Source organism: Vipera berus, assembly GCF_964194415.1.
Source record: "Vipera berus genome assembly, chromosome: 17".
NCBI classification, from domain to species: Eukaryota; Metazoa; Chordata; class Lepidosauria; order Squamata; family Viperidae; genus Vipera; species Vipera berus.
The window spans coordinates 1,628,412-1,646,742 of record NC_138220.1 but is presented as its reverse complement, the minus strand read 5'-3'; the positions used below and the strand labels follow the sequence as shown (position 1 = coordinate 1,646,742).

At 45.9% G+C, this 18,331-nt stretch overlaps 1 protein-coding gene and 1 long non-coding RNA gene across 2 annotated transcripts in view; both read left to right on the top strand.

Moving 5' to 3' along the window:
- The first annotated feature begins 24 nt into the window (after positions 1-24).
- Positions 25-8,357, top strand: LOC308675863. The gene is made up of 3 exons (XR_014028226.1): positions 25-58; positions 780-1,036; positions 7,230-8,357. It is a non-coding gene; the product is annotated as an uncharacterized lncRNA (long non-coding RNA).
- Positions 8,358-11,361: 3,004 nt separating this feature from the next.
- Positions 11,362-18,331, top strand: part of GNB1 (G protein subunit beta 1) — a 30,472-nt gene continuing 23,502 nt past the window's right edge. The window contains exon 1 of the mRNA XM_081341436.1: positions 11,362-11,817. The gene's annotated coding sequence lies outside the window, so the exon portion shown is untranslated. The remainder of the gene's footprint in view (positions 11,818-18,331) is intronic.

The following is an 18,331-nucleotide window of genomic DNA, read 5'->3' as shown; positions in this document are numbered from 1 at the left end:
ATTTGCCATAATGCTTCTGTTGAGCCTTGAAGAAGGTGGAGAGTCTTGCAATGAAATGGTGCGTCTGCTTAGGGGGAAAACTGGAGCGCTCTGGGCAGCTGTCAAAATGCCGCCTTCCCCCCCCATCTTCTTCCCATCTTCTCATTTCCATTTCCTTCCTTCATTTCCATTTCTTTCCTTCTTCCCTCCCTCCCTTCTTCAAAATATAAACTGCAAACTTTGCCACCGCTAATAGGCCTGCCGCCCCCACCCCGTCTCCCAGCCCCCCTCCCCCCCAGAATCAACCGCAGACGTGGGATTAGTCCTGGGCAACCTGGAGAAAGAAGCAGTCGGTGGGCCTTTGTCTAAGTCCTCAAGTGGAGGAGAGGTTGGAAGAGAGGAGAGAGGGGAAAAAAGTAACAGGAAAGCATTTTCCTGCTTTGGGGTGAAGTGAAGAGATTGCTGCTGCTCTGCCAAATGAAGCCCAGATTTTATTTTATTTTTCTTGAGGTCTCCACCTGGCCTTGATCACACAACTAGGGTCTGTCTGCCCAGATGGAATTGCTCCAAAGGTGGGGAGATCTGATCCCGGGTGGTGCTGAAGGACGTAAAGCTACAGTGGGAAGAGCTAGGAGCTGCAAAAGGTTGGAACTTCTGCTGCCAGAGGTGGAAAATCCCCCACCACCACCACACACACCCCCCCCCCCGGGTTCTCCAGGGAAAAAGAAAAATAATATAGGTAGTCCTTGATTTATCGCCACAAATTCCACCCATTCTGTTCTGTGGACTTTCTCCCCCAGTGTGAAGATGACAAGCTACCTGCTCCTGTTTTAAAGTGAAGAGGCAGTTATTCCTCAGCCAAAGGGGAGAGACCCTTGTAGCCACGGGAGGCCAAATTAAGCAGAGCACCGATTTGCTTTTGAACACCTGCCAGCGAGACCCCCAAACTGATTTGCCAAAATCTCCGGGGGAAGGACGCTTCTTAAACGGCTGAAGCAAAAACCCGAAACGGTAGGGTGGCCGAGAGCTGGCCACCTGTTCTTGTCTTTAAACAGAGGTGAGCTGAAATCCCCCACGCCAAATGGCGAGACGCTCCCTGGAGCCCCAGACTTCAGAGGTTGTGCACCAAATAAGGATATCTCTTTGGGGCAAGTGCATTTTGAATACCCACCCCAGGGGCCCGGAAGCCCTGGGAAAAAAAAACCACAAGCAAAAGAAGAAAAAGGTTACAGGGCTCCTCTAAGCTAGAGCCCGCCCAGCATACGTGCGGGTGTAGGTGTGTTTGTGTGCACGCATGTTGGATTGCGTTCTTACCGATGTATTTTCCAGCTTGCTCTGTCTTCCATCTGCTCTTGGATAAAGGCATTCAGCTCCTTCCTTTCTGAATGCTTTGGGGACCCCCCCTCAGCTCTATCCCACCCTACCTCCTCCATAAGGCTCTTCCCTGTGGCTCTCTCTGCCAAGGGAGGGGCTGAGCCCAATTGCATCGGCTGGCTCAAGGGGGGGGGGTTAGGCACGTGTGCGCTCATCTGATATGCCGGGGTCTAAAAATAGCTCTTGTGCTGGCTCTGATTTTCCACGTCCGTGGTCTCTCCTCTCGTCTAGCTAGTTGACGATGCTCCCTTTCGGGTGGCAGGCAGGCGGGCTCAGTTAACGGCGAGGGTTAGAGGGGCCGTGATGTGCAAAAGAAGATTGCAAAGGCGGAAGGCAGTTGCCTGCCCCAGGCCTAGGATCGATAAATTTGATCCCTCCAGACTTTCACTAGAGAACTGCTAGTTTCTAAAAAGTTTCAACCGAGTTGTAAACTCGAAGGCAATCGAATAAGAGGATAACAGAGTTGGAAGGGGACCTTGGAGGTCTTCTATTCCAACCTCACTGCTCAGGCAGGAAACCCTGTAGCCTTTCTGGACAAATGGCTGTCCAACCTCTTTTAAAAAACCTCCAGTGATGGAGCACCCACAACGTCTGGAGGCAAGCCACTCCACTGACTAATTGTTCCCACTGTCAGGACATTTCTCCTTAGTTCTAGGTTGCTTCTCTCTACAGTACTGCAAACATCTCCCAAGTTGGCTTCCCATCTGTTTTTCCCCTTTCTTTGGCGCTCTCCTTGGTCCTGCAGAGCTGGCCCCTTTCCGAAACCAATTTCACCCTATGGACCATTTCAGAAAAACAGTTGTTCAATTTCTTCTTAAAAACCTCCAGTGATGCAGCGCCCACAACTTCTGAAGGCGGGCCACTCCACTGGTTAATCGTCCTGACTATCAGGAAATCTCTCCGTAATTCTAGGTTGCTTCTCTCCTTGATTAGTTCCCATCCTTTGCTTCTTGTCCTGCCTTCGGGCGCTTTGGAGAAGAGGTTGATCTCTTCCGACTTGGCTTGGCTCTTTGTCCTCAAAAGTTGGAGAATTAGTCTTTAAGAAAGCGACAAATGTGTGTTTTGATACCTTGATGCTTCCTCGCCCGCAGTTGTTCCCCTCGACCTCTTGTGGACCAGAGATGCCTGCTTGAAAATCCGTCATGCAAATCCCCTTTAGGGGCCTTGGCCTTTTCTTTCTCCCTGTCTGATGCAACAGAAACCTTCGCCTCGTGTTTTTGTGTGTGTGTGTGTCGAGCGCAGCAAAGTAATCAAACGGATGCCACGGCAGGCAGGCGCTCCCCTTGGGAACAGGGCACGAAGGTAATAAACCCTGTTTACGGCAAAAGAAAAATGAAATCAGACTGCGTACCCCACCCTCCCACCCCATTGCACCAGCAGCTAGTTTCACTCTGCAGCATCTTACCAGAGGATTTATTTATTTTTATTTATTTATTTTTGGCAACGCAGGGATATTGCAATGCTGGCTAGGGCGTTTCTCTGAGCCTTTGGGAGGAAGCCAAAGAGAGCCTGGCGAGGGACAGCCCCTCCACCTTAGCCCAGAAGATGCAAAGGGCCATCTCTGATTCTAAGCAGGCTTGCAGAAGCTGCTGGAGGAGGAGGAAAAAAGAAAAAAGGTTTCTCACGGACGAAAACACCGTGAGAAACACGCCTCAGGCAAGGCTAGCGTTTTGTTGCATTTTTAATTTACTGTCCAACATCCGTGCCGCCCATCTTGCCGAGGCGACTCTTTAGGGTTACATTTGGGGTTTTTTTTGTTTGTTTTTTTTTGTTTTTTTCTGTAGGAGAAAAGGCTTGTTAGTCAAGACCCCCTTCGCATGAAGGCACCTCTCTTTGAATAAAATTTGTGGGTTGGGAAAGATGCTTTTAGGCTCCTTCCAGTTTTTCTGTGCACCACCCGAGCTTTCTGTATCCTTGACCTTGATGGCATGAGAAGGCTTGGTATTAATACGGATACCCATTGTCTCCTACTTTTCCTTTCCTTTCCTTTCCTTTCCTTTCCTTTCCTTTCCTTTCCTTTCCTTTCCTTTCCTTTCCTTTCCTTCCCCTTCCCTCTTTTCTCTTTTCTCTCTCTTCTTCCTTCCCTTCTCTAAATCTTGCCTCCCTTCCCTTTGCTCTCCCCTCCTCTCCCTCCAGTTTCTTACTCCCAGCTATCCTTCTAGGACCACACTGGTCCCATGCTAGGGTTGCCACAGCTATACCACCCATCGCAATGGACGCCAAAACAGCCGCCTTCACATCTGCAGTTGCTGCAGCTGAAGGGCGGGGGGGGGGGCCAAGCCGCCTGCGCTGAAGCAGTCCGGTTGGGGAGGCAGCCAGATATTGAACATGGCATTTCTGATTTGATGGTGAAAGGGGAGAAGAAGGCTCTTTCCCACCATCCTGGCTGATGCCTTATCCCCTGCTTTCCTAAAACACAACAATGGCTGAGCTCGTCCACCGTGGTTAAATCATCAATGAATTAAGGTCTTATGCAAACCCTGCCTTGCGGGTTTCGCTTAAGCGTAAGAAACAGGCTGTCAAAGGCTTAGCTTCTGAACCGGTAAGACAGGATGATGAAGGAGTGCTACTTTCTGTACTTGCAAACTTCCTAAATTTACCTATTTGGGCCACTTGGTGGCACCAAATTCCTGGTTGGATCCTGGTTGGATCTGGCAGCTTTTTTAATTATTTTTTCCCCCCCTATTCTAAGCAAGGAAATTTAAGCCCAGATATCTGCAGGTTGGAGGTCCCTGATTAAGGCTTGAGAGGAAGATTCTGCTACCTGGGTTTCATAGTTGGAAAATATATATTTATCCCGGAGCTGTCTTAAAATCAAACCAAGTAGGTTTGGGAAGAAACGTGTTTCTGTCTGTTTCTGTCTCTCCGCCACCCACTCTGCACAAGGAAAAAAAGAGAGAGAGAGGATAACTCACCCCGGGCCCTTTGAGCATGCTCCTGCTGCTATGGCACGATAAATAATAAATAACATGACGCCAGCACTAAAAAGTGCCAAGAAATTCTGCAGTGCTTCGCCGGGGATCTGTTGCCTTCACAAATCAGCCCCGGAAGATGCCTGCTGAGCATCTTCAACATCTTATCCAAATTTGGAGCCTCTTTATCAGATCAGAAGGGGGGAGGAAAAAAAAATCTGTTTCTAACTGCGTGGAGGGAGAGCTAATAGGAGACCACAGAGGGTCCCTTTCCGGCTGAAGGGTGCCACCTCTACCGTTTTCAAAGGGGTTCTTCGTTTAGAGAGCTCAAATAATTCCACAACTGCCGAAGTGGCGACTGTCCTCAGCCGACGCTTAACAAGAATTATTCTGTGAGATCCAGAGGCTACGGCATTCTGCTCAGTAAAAGCATAAATAATCAGTTCGTATAACCTGTGCCCCAGCTAAGCCCACGCGGGGAATGAACCAATTAATTCATGCAGCAATTACTAAGACGTGAATGGTGATTAAAAATGTTTTGGAATGTTAAAAATCAGAACTGAGAACATGACCGCTAGAATTGTTCCTGTCCCGATAATATTTGGCATTTAATCAGTAGGGCTGTTGTGGACCTTTATAAATCCCAGGCCAACTTAAACCGGAATAATTTGGCAGGTAGTCCTCTACTTATGTCCACAAGTGGGATTAGAACTCCCGTTGCTAAGCAGGAAGATCGTGGAGTCATTTTAACAACAAAAGGTTTTATCACCTTCTCGCCATGCTGGCTAATCAAATCACTGTGGCGGTCTAGGAGTGCGAAGTGTGAAGTCCTATTTTTCAGTACCGTTCTAACTTCACCCAGTCGCTAAATGAATGCTTGTAACTCGAGGACTGCCTGGGATCCCTTTGTAAATCCCATCGATTCCCAAATCAATTGTGAATTGCCCCACCATCCCCCTTTCCAAGTTGAAGGAAGCTACCCTGCCACCTTTCTGCTCCAGATTTTTAACCTTAAAAAAAAAACCAATTGGCCTCTCCGTTGCAAAATGTCCTTCTTTTAATAAGTTGTCCTCTTAACGAATCCCATTGCAGCGGCATTCAAACTTTTGAGCTGAAGATGGTGCTGTATTATGAAACTGTTTACGCGCCTGGCGCCCAGGGATGGCACCTTAGGGGAAATTCTCAGGGTGGCCCTGATGTGCGGTTGCCCGGAAACATCCAATTTCTGGAGCAACAGGTGTTTGGGGAGGGTCTGCGTCCCAACACTGCTCCCCTGTCAATAGAGATGGGAGTAGATCCTCAAAGGACTTCTACACCAGCTCTGATGATGTTACCTAGTTTGGGTCATAAAATGTCTGCAAGAAAACAGCCAAGCTCAGAGAGCAGCAAGGACCCCTCCCTCATTTCAACCCTCAGCTACAAAGATTCTCCCTTATTGGGATGTCTACAAGCCCACTTGGGTGAGGGGCATGTTTTACTGTAAACTGCCAAGAGACTTCTGTTGTGGGGCAATATAACCTGTTTAATAAGGAAAATAAAAATGGAGACAATGTCAGCCACTGTTAAGCGCTGGGCCCTGTCCGTTTGGCAGTGATAGACTGTAATTGGTCAGCCGGTGAGAGTCGATCAATTAAAACGGGGGTAAATCCAGCATCAAGAGAAATTGGAGGGCGGGGAGGGGGGGAAGAGAGAAAGATTTATGCTGCTGCTTCAGCCTACGCTATAATGCCGCTTGTTGCTTTTTTTAGCTCACTGTCAACGATGTGCGAACGGAGAGAAGACCTAAATCATAGATTATTTCAGGGCAGGAAGCCCCGGACGATGATGGCTTAGAGATGGCAACTTTGGCTTAGTGGGGTGTACACTCGAGCTTTCTACAAAAAGAGCCAGATTTTAGGTTGAGGAACAAAGTGACAATTGAATAATAATAATAAAAAAACAACCCAGCTGGAGCTTTGATCACACTACCATTGGCATTTCTGACTATACCCTGGGGGGGGGGCACCCAGGGCTGCGAAATGTGTCTGTATCGCTCCACAGACAGCCAGCTGTCGCATTTTCCAGCTTTAAAGAATTACCTTTCTCCATCCCACGAGGCCGAACCAGGTCATGATAAAGGGGAATATTTGCACTCAGGGTTGAAATGAGGGTTTGGCCGTGTTCTTGCAGATGTTTCGTTACCCAAACTAGGCGACGTCTTCAGTGCTAGGAGGGAGTGGGGTTTGCAGAGAGGAGGAAGGGGAGGAGGACTGTGGGGTCCTTGGTGCTCTCCGAACTTGAGTTTTTTCTTGCAGACGTTTCATTGCCCAACTAGGTAACATCATCAGTGCTACTATACCTGTAGTGAGGATTGGGGTTTGCTCTCGTTTTATATTCTAAACAGCCCAACCAAAGAGCCTCCCAGAGTATTCCCACAAACACGGACAGGGCAAGCCGTTAGAATATAAATGGAGAGCGAACCCCATCCCTTATCTAGCACCGATGATCTTACCTAGTTTGGGTAATGAAAGGTCTGCAAGAAAACAAGCTCAGAGAGTACCAAGAGACCCTTGGGTCATAATCTCCAAAAGTGGCTTGTCCTAACCCACCTCAAAAAAGAGCGACTTAGCACATTTACAAGATCCCTAGTTACAATTTTTTTTTTAAAGTGACTGTAAGGAGGAAAATGTCAAAAAGCTACCAGCAAACCTCAAAAGCAACAGGGAGTGCTGTGCGTTGGCATATTTAAAAAAAAGAGGGGAAAAAATGAAATGGTCTAGGGTTTCCTGCCTGAGCAGGGGGTTGGACTAGATGACCTCCAAGGTCCCTTCCAACTTATTATTATTATTAAATGAGAGAAGGTGGAACGAAACATCCAGAAAAACAGCATAGGATGTTTTGCTGTAGGTCATGCTTGTTTGTCGTGGGTGATGCGATGTCCGTCTTTTCCACCCGCACACTCAAATAATTCTGTTGATTTCACAGATTGATATGCAAAAGTCACGAAGGGCAGGAAGAAGAAGGAAACCATAGGAACAGACACCCAGTTTTGGAGAAACGCTCAGTTACGGGCCTTGGGGGAAGAAGCTTATTCTAAAGAAAACCCGAGAGGCTGTGGCTACCCTCGTCTGATTTTGAGAGGTATTGAAGATCGCCTTGATGTTTTCAGCAGAAATGCTCAAGCTGAAAGGAACTTAGGAGGTAACTAGAGGCTCTGAACTTGTCACTCCTTCCCGGTCCCCCTCTCGTCTCCACTGACAGAATATTGATGAGAATTCAGTAAATAAAGACATATGCCAAGAGCGTGACCTCTTCCTGAAGTTTCCTTTGCCGATTTTGTAATTCTGAAGGATTGCTTAGAAAGCAGAAGGCTTACAAAATCAAAATATTGGAACCGGGCTTTGTACGTTGCAAAGCCGGATTCAAAATTCAGAGCCAGATCTATCAAAATCCATCTTTTCCTGTGATTTCGGGCAGAAGCCACAGCCATAGAGTCAGACTGGATTTCCTCCACCCTGATCCCCGTTTTCAAACCCTTCCACGTTCAGCGTGAATTGTGGGAACAGCACCATTTGTCACACCAATGTTGGAAATCGCCTGAATGACTTTGTCCCAAGTGCCTTCTCGCTACCGTTCATTTCGGTCAATTCTCTACTACTATGATTTATACCTCCCCCTGATGGGCTGGATTCTTGGTAGTTTGCAACAAACCCATTCAAGGAATAACAATACAAGTAGTCCTCAACGTACGACCACGTTTGAGCCTAAAATTTCTGCTGCTAAGTCACTTTTTTCATTGCTTTTGTAACTTTGAATGGTCGCTAAATAAACTGTTGTGAGTTGAGGACCGCCTGTACATTAAACTAGCCACATGGTAAAAACAAAAATTTTAAAAAAATACACGAAATGCCAACGTTAGAGAATTATGACATCCCTGTCTTGCTTCCGTTCATATCAAATACTTTATTACAAATCAGGGATCCAGATTAAACGAAACTTACAAAAGAGAGGTACAAAAGATAATAGGCCATATAAGGTTTTAAAAAAAAATCAAGCCTGCACTATTTTGCGTTTAGCAACATAGGATTTTTACAAGCAGCAAAAAGCAATGCTTGCGAGGGCAGGGGGTCCTTTTCCACTAGCAAAAACTGAACCTCAAATTCTTCAATAGAAGTTAGAAGCTGTTTTGCATCTCTGGAGAAAAAAAAATCAGAATTATTCAGTTTGTGTTTTGAAATTGCCTTTACACGGGCAGGCCCTTTTGGCATATGTAACTTCTGCTGATGGTATAATACGAACAATACCATATCCTCGTTCATGGGTGTAATGTCAGTCACTCGTAAGCTTTCCAAAACTCATTTGAAACAGGTTTGGGAAGAGTGGGAAAATGAGAAAGGTGAGCAGAGAAGCATATTTTGCATAGCACACGTACAGCCGCTGAAAAACAGCACCTGTGAGCTTCAGCCCGCTGGCTTTGCTACGTGTGTGTGTGTGTGTGTGTGTGTGTGTGTGTGTGTGTGTGTGTGTGTGTGTGTGTGTGAAGGGTAGGGCAGGAATCAGAGAAGCACAGATGAAGCAGATTGATTCCATCTGGGGGGGGGGAAGGCATTCCATGCCCAGAAGTATTAAAAAGTAATAATACTGCAGGACACTTGGGAGAGCATTCCAGGATCAGAAATATCCGTTGAACGAACGTGCTTCCTCCCATTTTTCCATTCCTTCCACCAAAAGTTGAATAGAACAGCTGGAAGGGACCTTGGAGGTCTTCTAGTCCAGCCCCCTGCTCAAGCAGGAGTCCCTATACCATTTCAGACAAGTGACTGTCCAGCCTTTTCTTAAAAACCTCCATTTCAGACAGGTGGCTGTCCAGTCTTTTCTTAAAACTTCCAGTGTTGGAGCATCCACAACTTCTGGTGGCAAGCCGTTCCACTGGTTAATCGTCCTCACTGTCAGGAAGTTTCTCCTGAATTCCAGGTCGCTTCTCTCTTTGATCAGTTTCCAACCGTTGTTTCTCGTCCTGCCCTCTGGTGCTTTGGTGAATAATTTGACCCTCTCCTCTTCTTTGTGGCAGCCCCTCAAATACTGGAACTCTGCTATCATGTCTCCCCTGTTTCTTCTTTTCTTCAGACTAGCCAAACTCAAGCCCTGCAGCCGTATGTTTTGTGACGTGTTTTCTTTAAAAAAAAAAAGAAGCAAACTCATATAACCTGTGACAGAGCCCTGAGTTCTCTTCCCATTCGCACCGATTGCTCACTTCCGATTCCCCTATTTCGATTGTACAGCCCATTGTAGAAAGAGCAAACTGTAATTCCCCGATTGCTCAAGAGAAGATGCTGTTTGGTGGGGGGGGGGCAGCTCATCTCCCTTTTTAGCCGCAGGGTCGCTACCCTCTTGGATTGTTTAGAAAGCAAAGCCAAGCCTTCAAGACCACCACCACCACCCCTCTTTATTTCCAGACCCCTGCCAAACTCCAGCTCTAATTTTAAAGGTTGCTTTTCAGCCACTTCTTCCAAATCCTGAAGTGCAGATCTGGACTCCACATCAGAAGCACCCAGGTTGGTTTCCACTTGTAAAGTTCTAAAGTTTCCCCTTTTCCTGGCAGGGGTACTAATCAAAAAGTAGGACAACTGTGGCCGGGGAAAAAAAAAGGGGTCATAAAAAGGGGCAAAATTCACTTAACACCTGTCTTGCTCAGCAACAGAAATTTTGAGCTCAGTTGTGATCACGAGCCGAGGACTCCTTGTAGGCTGTTGTGGTTCAAAGGAATATCATGAGAAACTGTCCTTGCAGCTTTTCGCAAGAGATGCTTTTGCCTTTAGAGCGGCTTCTGGGTGTCGAGAGGAATGTGGTAGAGTCTCTCAAACATCTGCAGTCGATGTGTTTTCTGCTTTTATAGTTCCTCTTTCTTCCTTCCTCTGCAAATGAATGAGCCTTCTGGTATTTTTAGATAATGCCGCTCCTTGGGGGCCTTTTCTTATGACTGAGCATTACTTTATGATTCTTCCTTTATTCCCCCATCCCTCTGTCTATCTAATCATCTACCCATCTATCCCTCCCTCCATCCTTCTACCCATCCGTCCATCATCTATCCCTATTTCTATCCATCCCTCTTTATCTATCTATAGCCTATCATCTATCCGTCTGTCCCTCTACCCCTCCATCCTTCTACCCATCCACCTGTCTGTCCATCATCTTTCCCTATTTCCAGGGCTTTTTTTCTCATAGAACGGTCAGAACGGAGTTCCGGCCCTTTTTTTGGATGGAACATTATAGGGTAGGCAAGGCGGGTTGTATGACACGTGTGAGTCCTGGCACCTTTTTCTTTTACAAAAAAAAGCACTGCCTATTTCTACCCATCCCTCTTGATCCATCATTTATCCATCCCTCTATCCTATCATCATCCGTCCCTCTGCCCCTCCATCCGTCCCTCTATTGCTCCATCCTGCTACCCGTCCATCGTCTGTCCCTCTTATCTGCCCATCGATCTTATCTCCATCCCTCCACCTAACTACCTGTACCTCTTCTCTCTCTCTCTCCTGTCCGTCTCTGCACGTGTGAATGGCACAGGTACACGCGTGCACAGAGGCAGAGACGCCGGGGCTTATGGCTTGCATGGACAGAGATATAGAGATATATAGAGGTCTATGCTACAATCTGGACAGCCCTTTGTCTGAAATGGTCTAGGGTTTCCTGCCTGAGCAGGGGGTTGGACTAGATTACCTCCAAGGTCCCTTCCAACTTTTATTATTATTATTATTACTATTACTATTATTACTATTATTACTATTATTATTATTATTATTATTATTATTATTATTATCATCATCATCATTATTATTATTACTATTACTATTATTATTGTTACTATTATTATTATTATTACTATTATTATTATTATTATTATCATCTGACCGTCCGGGCGCCGTATTAACCTAGGGAGGGGGGGGAGGGGGAGGGGGAGGAGCAGGAGCGAAAGATCGGAGGCCCGAGGGGCGGGGCCGCCGGCGGGGTTTCCCGGCCGCGGCCGCAGGGGCGGGGCCTGCGCGTGCGCGCCGGCCGGGAACGCCCTCCCCCCCCCTCCCGCCTGTTTGCCTGCCTGCCTGCCTGCCTGCCTGCCGCGCCCAGGCGAGACGCCGCTGCCTCCTTTTTTTTTCTTTCCCTCCTTCTTCTTCTCCTTCTTCCCCGGCTCCGTCTGCGCCCCCCCCACTCGCCCCCCCCTCCGGCCGGGCAGGGCGCGCCGAGGACCGCGAGGAGGACTGCGCGCGCGGACCGGCGGACGGACGCGGCCCCCGAACGTGCCCGCCCGAGCCGCTTCCCCGCGGGATCTGCCTTCCTCTCTGCTCGCGCTCGTTGCGGTGGTTGCCGCGGCCGCCGCCCTCCTTCCTCCGCGGCGGGGGTCTGGGCCGGGGCCAGCGGCCTCCGCGGCCTCCCCTTCTTGGCCTCGCCCGGCCCGCCCGGGGAAGGAGAGGAGCCGCCGGGAGGAGCTCGCCCGCCGCCGGGCTGCCGGGCCGGCGGGGGTCGCCCGGGGGCGCCTGAGGAGGAGGAGGAGGAGGAGGAGGAGCCGCCCAGGAAGGTGAGAGTGGGGAAGGGGGGGCGACCTATGGCTTCCCCTCCCATCCCATAATAACCCTCCCCTCCCCCAGCCCCCCCATAACAAGCCATTGGCCCCCTTCATTCCTCTCCCCCCCCAGAAATCCCATAATAATCTCCCACCCCCCCAAAAAACGTTAGGCCTTTTGTATCCCCCCCCCAGTTTGGACCCCAGTGAACCCCCTTTCCCCCCCCCCCATGAATCCCGGGCATCTCCGGCGCCCCCAAATCCCTCCACCCAGGAAACAACAGCAGCCACAATAATAATAATAATAATAATCGTATTCCAGTTATTTTATTTTTCTGATTCAGTCCCCTCTCTTCCCCCCCCCCATTGAAATGCAAGCTGGATTAATTTCAATTAATTATTCCCCCTCCCCCGCCCGGGAGCCTCTTTTATCTCCAAAATGCAGCTTTCCCCCCCCCCCCCAACTAAAACGATGCTTTGGGGCACTTCTTAGCGTCTAGGTTTACATTAGACTATAATCTTATTTAATGCTAATGTATATTCACTAAATGTATATTCACTAAAGCTCCCCAGATCCCCATAACCCCTCCCCAGATCTGATCAAGACCTATAGGAGCCTACTAGGGACCCCTTTGACTCCTCCCCATCTTTTGCCTCCCCCCCCAAAAAAAGACCCTTCCCTCTCCTAGACTGTCAACTCTAATGAATATTTCCATTTCTTGATTTTAGCAGACCTCAATCTGCCTTTGATTTTGGGCCCTGTCCTTGCTGAAGAGGGCATCTACTTATGGAAATCCACCCCCCTCTCCCTTTTCCACTTTAGCCAAATCATGCTCCCCTAATTTTATTTTTAAAAGGGGGGGATGATACCCCCCCTTGTCCTTCAGGCCCACCACCTCCCTTTTCATCCTTCTCTCTTTCCCCTTCTCCGAGATATTTTCTTCTTTCATTTTTATTCTCTCTTCTTTTTTTTGTTTAAGCCTGCCTTCCTCCCCCTGGGTGACTAAAATGTTCTTCCTTTCTCTTCTCCTTCCTCCCCCCCCTTTCCTGTCCCCCCCCCCTTCTCTGCCGCCACCATGTCTTTCCCTCCATTCTTCCTTTGGCCATTTTCCTGTCTGCTACTTCTGCTTTTCTTCTCCTTTTCAAATCCCATCCCACATACACACTCATAATAACCAACCCGCTTGCACATCCTTTCTCTAACCCGGTCCCCTCCATTTTGCTCTCTCCTTCCCGAAATCTCTGGTCCTCTCTGATCCCTTCTTTTGGTCTAGGGAGGGGGAAAAAAAAGCCCATCCTTTCTTTCCCCCCCCCCCCCCAGGATTGCTGACATAGGGAAATCAAGAAATCGCACCACACTGCCCCCCTTTTTTCATTGTCTTCATCACCGTCCCACCCATTTCACGCCATCAGAGAAAGGAGTTTTTCCTTATAGGCAGATAGGAGGGGGGAAAAAGAGGTGGGGGGTCTTTTCTGCCCTGAAAAGGCAGAAAAAAGTGGGAAGAGGTGCCAAACCACAGGGAGAATGCTCGGGAAGAAATTTTCCAAAGCATTATATGCACTTGGTATAATGGTGGAAGATTGATGGCTTGGAAGGAATTGAAATCAGGGCTATGTTTGGGGATAAAATAATGGAAATTTTGCTGCTTCCTCTCTTCCCATGGTAGGAAAAAATGATTTGAGGGGCACGGGGGGGGGGGGAGAGAGAAACGGGTGTTTTTTGCTGCCTTAATTGTGCAATTTTGGCTATCTTTTTTTTTAAAAAAATCCTTGTTTAAAGTTGCTTCTCTGTTTTGATAGGTGTTGTGTAATTTTTTTGCCATTAATGTTTCAGCTCATTGTGGTTGCTAAGGGGATGCGGAAGGATCATTTTTAAGCCTTTTTTTTAAATAGTGCAAATTAAGGAAGGTGGCTTTGGGGGAGGGGGGTAAACGGTATGTTTTTTCTAAAAAAATAAATAAATCTTGGGCTTTTTTTTTAAATGATGGGGGAATGGGGGGGGGAAGGCCTGGAGTTTTTTTTTTGCAGGGATTTTAAAGAAACACTAAATCTGAAGGAAGCGAATTTTCTTTAGCAAAAGCCTCCGAGGAGCAAAATGGGGATGATCTACAGCTCCCTTGCAGGCTGCCAATTTGTCATTTCTGACAATTAGCTAAAATTTTAATGTGTGTGATCTTTTCTCACAAGCTCTTTATGTAAAAGATGAGTCCTGGGGATTGCCTGTTCTCTGCTTTAGACATGCAAATGTTTCTTTTTGCCAAAAGAAAAAAAGAAAAAGGCGGGGGGACCTTCCTGGAAAAAGATGGGAGCCAGCAGGTGGCTGGCTGCTTTTCTGGATCTGGGAAGGAAACCTAGAAACACCCCCCCCCCAACACACACACACACACACGCACACCTAAATCGAACCCCCACGTCCTTTTTTTCTACCCCCCCCCCCCTCTGGTTCTGTGCAACCTGAAAGCAGGCTCTTGACACTATTTTGTTATGCTTTCCTGATCAGACCAAGCTTGTAAATACCCCCCCCCCCCCGTTGCTGCCTTTGGGGTTAAAAAAAAAAAGAGGAACATGCAGGCAAAACCAGATCTCTCATCTTAGCCTGGTCCTTTCTCCTTTCTGTCATTTGTTTATTTATTTATGTTTATTTTTTTTTGGAGAAAGGGAAGAATCAAATAAGTTAAATGTTTCGGTCACCTGCACATCAGGAAGGGTGTGCTTTACATGCCCTCACCGGGTTTTCTTTCTCTCCCCCTCCCCCCCCCCAACCCCATTTTTTCTTTTCTTTTCTGGAAATGAATGGATGTTTTGTGCTTGGATCCCGGGAACTGCAACAAGATGGCGTTTATAGGAAACATCTCTGCGTTTCCAACCCCCGGCATCACTGCTTTACCCAGCTGAATCTTTGAAGCTGGAGAGAGCTTTTAACTTTTGATCCCCTTTCTCTCCCCCCCCCCACCCCCCAAAATCATTGGCAGATAGTGTGCTTTGATGGGGAATTGACAAATGCTCTGATTTTGTTTTGTTTTGTTGTGTTTTTTTTTAAAAAAAACTTTCGTTTTTCAGTTCCCGGTTAGCCACTGGGTGGGTGGAGTAGTTGACTGAAATTGTTAGGGATAACAGATCAAAGGATGAAGGAGGGCAGGCCAACTAGACTTAAGTTGTATCCCTTTGTAAAAAAAAAAGGTTCTGATTATTTATTTTGTAAAAAGGTTAGCTTGGTTTTTGTGCGAGCATTTTTCTTAAAAAGAACGGTAGAATTTCTACCTCTGTAAAAATTGAATTTTTTGCCCTTTGCCAGTTATGTGTCAGTTTCTGTAAATAGCAGTTCACGTGAAATTATTTCATAAAATAAATATCAACTATCTTCTTTTGGTCACTTTTTCCAAATCATATTTGATCTGTTGCTTCATTGTAAAAAAAATGTTGAATTCATTGGGCCTTATCTGTTTAAAATAAAGCTGAAATTCCTATTATTGGGCTTAAATGCAGACAGCAGAGTTTAAACAACAACAACAACAAAATCCAAAATATTTTGCATTTGTCCTTACAGTTCAACTGATGATTGGGTTTATATTGCTGCCCTGAATACTTTGGAGGTATGACGGTTGTCATGAAATTGATATTCTTAATTTTAAAATCCAACTATTACAATTGTATGGGTTGGATTCCCAGCCTATAGCTAAAGACTCATTAAGACAAATGTTTATTTAGTAAACCTTGTTTACTAAACTTTTAGCTTAGTAAACTGAACTTTTAATGGTATGGTAGCCAAAATACTGAACAATCAGCAAAGGCAAAACTCATCTAATTGTAAGAATATAAACAAAAGCAATGAAATATATATATTTTTAAAGAAGACTTAAAACAAGCATTTTTCTGGAGCAATTTAGATATGGTTGAATATTTTATTGTACTTTGATCTCCTGTTTAAACATGAAACAGATTAGACATGCATTAACACAGCTTTTAATGACATAAACCGTTTTCAAGTTCAGTTAATCAAATATTTTACCAGAGGTTTAAAAAAATTACGCACCAGTAGGTGAAAAGAATTGATTAAAACGCCTTCTTTTATTAGATTTGAGTTTGGAATTTAGATTGACTTTTCAGGGTTTGTTTCTCTTTTTCCCTCTCCAATACTTTGTGATTAAGGCGTCTTGCATGCATCTCTTCATATGTTCTACTTTCTTGGTTTTTGCCCTATACTCCTAGGCACAATCTAATGTGAAGGTTTGTAGACCCAGATGCCGTGTATAGTAGATTTTCTTCCTATTTATTTTTGTAGCAGTTGGGTCAGCTTGCAGCAAGGAGCGTCCACCATACACGTCTGGCCTGCAATCTCAAACGTTAATCTCAAATCTCAAACGTTAATCTTAATTGGAAACGTTTATATTTTGAGAAAAAATAATATCAGCTCTTGCTGAAAACTACCTTTTCAGTCACCCTTTCTGAAAAAGAAGTCTGTGTACAATTGCCTAGTTTAAATCTAAAATCTAATTGAACGATGACTGATCCAAATTGTGCTAGATTAAAAAGGAAAGCAGGGGAGTGGGTTGGGTACTTTTTTTGGGGGGGGGACTAATTCAACAATAAATAGGCTGTTGTGCTTATTCTGCAGGCAGTCCTTCCCTTTAAGGGGCTTCAGCTGACAGCAACCAGCTTTGTGAAACACCAGGAAGTTACTTCCTCATTGCATGAATAGCAAACTTCTCCGAAAAATGCCATTTTTTCAAGCTCTGGAGCCTGGGGAAGAGATTGTGCCTACCTTTTAGATGGATCTAGAACTTGCTTTTGAAAATAGCCTGTTCTTGAGATGCCTGATTCTTCTCAATTATTACTGATCTAAGGTTTCATTAATAATGTCCCCCCCATTTCTCTCTCTCCCTCCCTCCCTCCTTGTCAGGACTTTTTTGGCCAAGTAATCCACTCTTCTCCAAAGCCCTGTAGGTTTCCTTGCCTGTCTCTTTCAATTGGCTCAGATTTCAGTCCCTGAATAGGATTAAATTCTTACTGTCCATGGATTTTGGCTTTGCATTAATGGATTGGTAATTGATATTCTCAATTTTAATATCCAGATGTAGCTGTGTGGCATTCTGGGTTGTTTTCAGAGTACTGCTAATGCTGGTCTGAGAAAGAGGAAAAAAAAAGGATGGATAATCTGGGATAGCAGAGTTATGATTTTTTTTTTTTGGGGGGGGGCGCAGAATCCTCCATATTACTCACTCCACCAGGAAGTAAAAAGGATAATGGGAATTAGAGAGGCATGTGCTTCATAGCCATTATTTTGAGAACACTTTGAAAGAACTTCATAGGGTTTGCTTTTAATATTTTGAGCGTCGAGTTGTTTTTATGTGGGTACTTCTGAAATGCTTATTACAAGTGGATTCTAAATAGAAGGGCAGTAGGCAACAGGAAGGAGAGAGAGAAGGAGAGAGAGAAGGAGAGAGAGAAGGAGGGAACAAAGGAAGGAAGTTGAAAAGAATGAAGGGACAGGAAGAGAAGGAAAGGGGGAAAGGAAGGAGGAAGAAAGGAAAGGAATAAGGAAAAGAGAGGGGGAAATGATAGAGGGAGACAGGAAGGAAGGAAGGTAAATAAATGTGTGGTGATTCAGGAGAGGCTTTGTTGAAAGATAAATCTTAAAATGAATTTCTTGAATGATAAAAGATCAAATCATGACTGGCCCAAAGGATAACCTACCGTTATAAGTAAGAAAGTTCAAATACTAGAAGAGTTAAGGATTAAGAGAAGGGAAATAAAAATGGCTACTGGGTTTTATTTCCCTTGGGCTGAAGGCCTCTTCAGGAGCGTGGCATTAGGTGGCTTGAAGCCCAACTAGGCCGCGGTGGTGAAAGTCTCAAACCTGGCAACTTGAAGCCATGTGGACTTGCAACTCCCAGAATGGAGAGGCTGGCGTCTTCAGCTTGCTAAGAGTGAGAAACGCTAAGCAGGAGCTTCTTCTCGCACAGCTGCAAAATTGGAACCGAGGTAAAAATGAAGACGACAAAAATCACCATTTCGTACGGGTAGGCTGAGCTCGTGATTTCCTGGCTTCTTGGAATCACTGCTCTCTCGAAAGGAAGCAGAGATAATTCTGTCCGGAGAGACACGATGGAGAGTCTCTTTTGACTTTTTCTTTTTCTTTTCTCTCTCTCTTTAAAGCAACAGTGCCTTTGGCTGGCAGCAACCCCATTCCAACCCACCCACACTTCTCTAGTACAATCTCCCCTCGTTTTCCTTTTTTGGGCAGCTAGCAATTTTTTTGAAGAAGTAACCTGAGGAGAAAAACTGTCTTGGGAGTCTTCCCTGCCATGAAATTTGAGGCCTGCTGGCTGGGGGATTCTGGGAGTTAAAGTGCATATACCTTCAAGCTTCCAGGGTTAGGCCTCCACTGTGTAAATGATCTGAAAATAATTAATAATAAATAATAAATTAATAATAAATAATAAATTCTAGGGTAGAATTTAAACTAAATTAACTAAATTCCTGTTAGTTGTTCTGCCATAGATGGAGGCCTTGTACCTCCTTTGCCTAC